Here is a 5761-nt window from a genome sequence, read left to right on the forward strand (position 1 = left end):
TTATTTTAGAGGGAATGTCCCAGTTACCCCAAACCAAGGGAAATCTAAAAAAAAATTACTAAGGTGTAGGCCTCTGAATCTTTGTAGGTTCATCTTGCGTCCTCTGAAGTGCATGTGTCCTACCAAGACCTTCATATTTCTTACCACTTCTTTCTCATCTATACATTATTATAATAGCATAGATATAATGAAACAATGTGATGTTGTGTCCAGTCAGTCCTGGATCCGTTAGATGATATTATGACAAAAAGTGAGAGAATCAACTTAAATCCTCACAAGACCTTACTTATATATTACTAGAGGCCCGGTACATGAAATTCGTGCACCGGTGGGGTCCCTCAGCCCAGCCTGCATCCTCTCAAATCTGGGACTCCTTGGGGGATCTCCAACTGCCCTTTTAGGCCCGACCCCTGTCTCACAATCCGGGACTGCTGGCTCCTAAGTGCTCACCTGCCTACCTGCCTGATAGCCCCTAACTGCTTCTGCCTGCCAGCCTGATCACCCCCTAACTGCTCCCCTGCTGGCCTGATCACTCCCAACTGCCCTCCCCTGCTGGCCCGGTGGCCCCCAACTGCCCTCCCCTACAAGCCTAGTCCCCCCCAACTGCCCTCCCCTGCCAATCTGATGGCCTCCAACTGCCCTCCCCTGCTGGCCTGGTTGCCCCAAACTGCCCACCCCTGCCGGCCTGATCTCACCCCCAACTGCCCTTCCCTGCTGGCCTGATCATCCCTAACTGTCTCTGCCTGCCTGATCACCCCTAACTGCCCTCCCCTGCAGGCCAATTTGGTTCTGATTGGTCAGTTTCTATGCCAGTCAGAGTCAAAAGCTCTGCCTCCTAGGCAGTCATTGGCTCCTCACAGTTGACCCAGATTTGGTTCTGATTGGTCAGTTTCTATGCCAGTCAGTATTTCCAGGCCTAACTCCAAGCCTGATCATAGAGGTAGGGCTGATTAGCAGGGAGAGAGAGAGAGGCTTGGCTGCTGGTGAGGGAGAGAGAAGCAAGGTCTGATCACCCTGCTTCTCTATCAGGGCCTCACCAGCAGCCGCTGCCACTGCTGATCAGCCCCACCTCTCTCTCTCTAAGAGGTCAGCAGTTCAGCCAGCTCGCTTGCTGCACGCACAGCCTGGCAAACAGTTGAGCCTCCCGGTCGTTGTGGATGTGACAGACCCAAGGTTTTTATATATTAGGACTGTCCATTCCAGGAATATAAACCCATTTCTCATATGAATAAACACGATGTATTCAACAAACAATGTCTTTATACTATTTACCTGAGTCTGTGTTGATTTGCTCTAGTAGAGTTGCCATATCTAACCCAAGAGCTGAAATTGGGTTGTGTTTGATAATTTCCTCTCATTCACAAGAAGCCATCTAATTTTTGTGGAGGAAAGAATTGTGAATTAAATGGGGCTTATATGGAAACTATTACCATCCTTTATATCTTCAAGGGTACCACTAATTCTTGTCACATCTCATCTAGTCCTAGATTATACTATTCTTTTTGTTGTTTTATATTTACTACTTTTGCCAGGGAGGGGCAGTTTCAGAGACTAACTTTTGGCTTTTGCAACAGGCCAAGGAATTAATGATGTAATTCTTCCAACAACCAAGTATTTCCACGCCAATTACACACTAGGCACTGTGGAAATGCTCACCAGATGGAGTGCGAGCTGAGTAAGCTGACAGTGAAGGGAACCTGGGTGGGGACTTCATCTATTTTCACCTGGCCTCCAGGAGCCCTAAGTCTCAGGCCATGGCAAAGCTTCAGATCGAACGAATCAATTTCAACTTGAACCCTGTATCCATCAGTTGTCAAATGTCTGATATTTCTCTTTTTACGCTGATCACTTATAGAAGAAAATGATCTAAGTTTCCCTTGGGGAAAGGCTACTAGAGAAAGTATTGCCACATACACATTCTGTAGTATTAATGGATATTTTTCTTTCTCATAAGGACCCATATGCCATTTCTGGGTCTTCAAAATATCTCAGCTCTGGGTACTAGCATGGTATCAAACTTTTTATTGGTATGGATGCCCTAAATCTTGGATTATGAATCTCTGAATTATCTTAATTATATAAATTGTAAAATACCCTAATTGGCTATCCATCTGACTTGTACATGGAATCATGTACCTTAGTAACCATCTCCATAACTCTCCATGTGCCAGGCATTTTTAGCTGCTACTCTGACCATGTTACTCACTACAATACTTCTTACTCCAGACTCTTAAGTACGTGAATTTTCTCATTTCAGTATCCTATTATCTCCATGGCAATCAGAGTGCTCAGTTCTGTAACAGAAACACTCCCATCAGCTCTAGCCTACAGAAAACAGCTACCACTGAGGTTCTCAATGGGATGCCACTCTCACCAGTGGATTCCTTACTGATGTAGAAAATTCAATGTTCTCTGAGTCCTCTTGTGGAGAACAGTTGGGAGGTGGGTTTTTTTACCCTTATGCATATATAATATATCCTCTAGAAGGCCATTTCTGTGAGCCACTTGACTCCTTCCTAAACAATCTGCTATGAATATTCTGCAATTTTTACTTCCTTTAGTGTAGCTCTTTATTTTTCTAAGCTTCCAGGAATATGTTAACACTGTTTCCCATGGTCCTTGACAGACTATTATTCATCATCATCATATTGATAAACTAGGGGTCCTGCGGCCTGGCCTGCGGGATCGTGCCGAAACCGGCTCTCCGACATCCCCCAAGGGGTCTCAGATTGCGAGAGGCCTCAGGGACCCCACAGGTGCACAATCGGGGCTGAGGAGGGACACGGGAGGTTGGCCAGCTGGGGAGAGACCATGGGAGGGCTCCAGGGCATGTCCAGCCCATCTCACTCAGTCCTGATCTGCCAGACACCAACAGTAAGTTAACCTACCAGTTGGAGCATCTGCCCCCCTGGTGGTCAGTGCATGTCATAGCGACTGGTCGACTGTCTGCCCTGTGGTGGTCAGTGCACATCATAGCGAGCAGTTGAGCAGCCTTACCATATCATTAGCATATTGTGCTTTGATTGGTTGAAAGGACAACCGGGCAACTAGACACTTAGCATATTAGGCTTTTATTATATAGATTGAGCCTTATCAATTTTATGTTCTAGAATTCTAGATCCATCAACCACAGCACCTCAGGACTGAATGGCATATATACTTTGGCAGCTTGTGCTGGTACATGTTAGCTGGATGCTGTGATCTAAATTTTTGTGATCCCCTAAAATTCATATGTTGAAACATAATGCTAATAATGATATTGTTAGGAGGTGGAGTCATTAAGAAGTGATTAGGTCATAAGGGTGGCAACCTCATGAATGGGATTATTGCTCTTATAAAAGACCCCGCAGAGCCCCCTAAACTCTTTCTTCCACAATGTGAGGTTATAGTTAGAAGGTATCTGTGAACCAGAAAGTGAGGTCTCACCAGACACTGAATCTCTCTGTGCCTTGATCTTGCACTTCCTGGCCTCCAGAACTATGAGAAATAAATTTTGGTTGTTTGTAAACCACCGAATTTATGGTATTTTATTATAGCATCCCAAGCATACCAACACACTAGGTTCTGCAGCTTCTCTGGTGCATAGGCATTTTCCTTCCCTGGCAGAATCAGCTGAGTTATGTCTTGGCTTGATCCACATTATTGGTCTGGAAGCAAGGAGAGGAGGGGGAGATTGATTCCAAATGACCTACAAGTTATATTGCTAGGTGTTGTCTTAAAGCCAATGGGGAGCACTCATCCTCAACAGGCCCAGAGTTCAGAGGAGAACTAGTTTAGTTTATCAAGTGTATCATCCCAGATGTCTTGACTCCAAATTTTACTTTTTTTCCCCAAAGTCCTGACATTGGTGGAGCAGACTTACCATGGTTCAGAATTCACTTTTCACTAAAGTTCTATTACCCTGAGTAAATATATCCTAGGTCTGATTCTGGATTTTTTTTTTTTTTTTTTTTTTTTTACCTCTGGCTGTCAAAGATGACGGAAGAATTCAGAATTCAGATCACTGAATTCCTAAGCCATCAATTTGTGCCAATCTATCCTTCCTTATAGTCCCTAGCTCTGGTTGTAATATTTCCTTCCCTCTGTCTTCCTCTCTCAGTATAGGCAAGAATGATCTCAACTGATGCTTACATATGTACTATACTAATTATTAAGGGAAGCTCCTTTCAGAGTATGTGTTTTTATAGCTGGGATCTCCTAAAAGCAATTACATCATTCAAAGTAGATAATCAAGAAGACTCCTTGCTAATAATTATCAAATGGCAATATTTTTATATAATAATCATTAAAAAAGCCTTCCTTTCATTTCTAGTATGTATCTGATCAGATTTGTGTTTTATTTTTCAAGACTATCCAAGTTAGCTTATATAGCTAATGCTTCATATTGAGAATTCTTGGTGACTTTATTCTAAGTAATAACCAAGAGAAAATGTCCTTTGTCTATACATAATTTATACATTTAAAATCTTACCTAATAATAGACAAACATGTAAATTGACTGTACCTCCGCTATGCCACCAGCCAATCAGGAGTGATATGCAAATTAACCCAACAAAGATGGAGGTTAATTTGCATAAGCATGTGCTGAGTGATGGGGGTGGGATGCTTGCATCACCATGGCGATGACACAGTCATTCTGCCCCACCCCTGGTCTCTCAGGGCCTCTGGGCAGCATGGGAAGGCAGGGCAGGAGCTGAAAGAGGCAGCTCACAGAGCGGAAAGAGGCGGCTCTGGGGCCTGAGCGGAAAGGAGCTGGGCCACAGTGGAAAGGTGGTGCCAGCAGCCAGGGAAAGAAAAGCCCATTCTAGCATGAATTTTCATGCATTGGGCTTCTAGTATGTATATAAAATCCCTCTTTACTTTTTTATTGAATTTATTGGGGTGATACTGATTAATAATATTAGATAAGTTTCAGGTGTACAGTTATATAATACATTATCTGTATATTGTGCTGCGTGTTCACCACCCCAAGCCAAGTCTTCCATCGCCATTTATTTTATATATGATGTTATGTTAACATCATATGATGTTATTCAATTATTAAAATACTATAGGCCCGATGAATGAAATTCGTGAACGAGGGGGAGTGTCGCTCAGCCCAGCCTGTGCTCTCTCGCAATCCAAGACCCTTCGCTCCTAACTGCCCGCCTGCTGGCTCCTTACCACCAGCCTGCTCGCTCCTTACTGCTGCTTGCTCCTTACCACTTGGCTCACTGCTCCTTAGAGCTGCTCTAAGGCAGGAAAGGTTCCCACCACTGCCACTGCACTCTCCAGCTGTGAGCCTGGCTTCTGACTGAGTGGCGCTCCCGCTGTGGGAGCACACTGACCCCCAGGGGCAGCTCCTATGTTGAGCGTCTTCCCCCCTGGTGGTCAGTGCATGTCATAGCGACCAGTCGTTCTGGTCGTTCTGTCATAATGGTCACTTAGGCTTTTATATACTAGTATATAGATTTTATCTGACTCCAACATATTTGAAAAATATGTAAAGGTTTGTTAAGCAACACAAAACTGTGAAGGATGAAAAAAGAGATAATTGGGAAATGTATTATTGGATACTCTGGGGAAGCAAGTCATTAAATCTCAAACTTTGTTCAAGAGAGATTCACAGTTAACATGTGCCATCTAGTAGCAAAAGAAACTTCACTTACAAATTTTTGATAATATTATTTTTTAGTGCTTTACATTTCTTAGTTTATTTTTGTGAATCTTTAGAAAAAGTCATCCTGTGAGAAAAATTCTATTGAATTGAATTTATACAATT

The 5761-nt window shown here is 43.4% G+C and overlaps 1 long non-coding RNA gene across 1 annotated transcript; it reads right to left on the minus strand.

Annotated features, from left to right (window-relative positions):
* Window positions 1–1278: 1278 nt before the first annotated feature.
* Window positions 1279–5292, minus strand: LOC129151423 (uncharacterized). Its single transcript, XR_008558105.1, has 3 exons — window positions 5203–5292; window positions 3551–3647; window positions 1279–1372 (listed from the first exon to the last, which is right to left on the minus strand). It is a non-coding gene; the product is annotated as an uncharacterized LOC129151423 (long non-coding RNA).
* Window positions 5293–5761: the final 469 nt, after the last annotated feature.

This window comes from Eptesicus fuscus, chromosome 14, assembly GCF_027574615.1.
Source record: "Eptesicus fuscus isolate TK198812 chromosome 14, DD_ASM_mEF_20220401, whole genome shotgun sequence".
NCBI classification, from domain to species: Eukaryota; Metazoa; Chordata; class Mammalia; order Chiroptera; family Vespertilionidae; genus Eptesicus; species Eptesicus fuscus.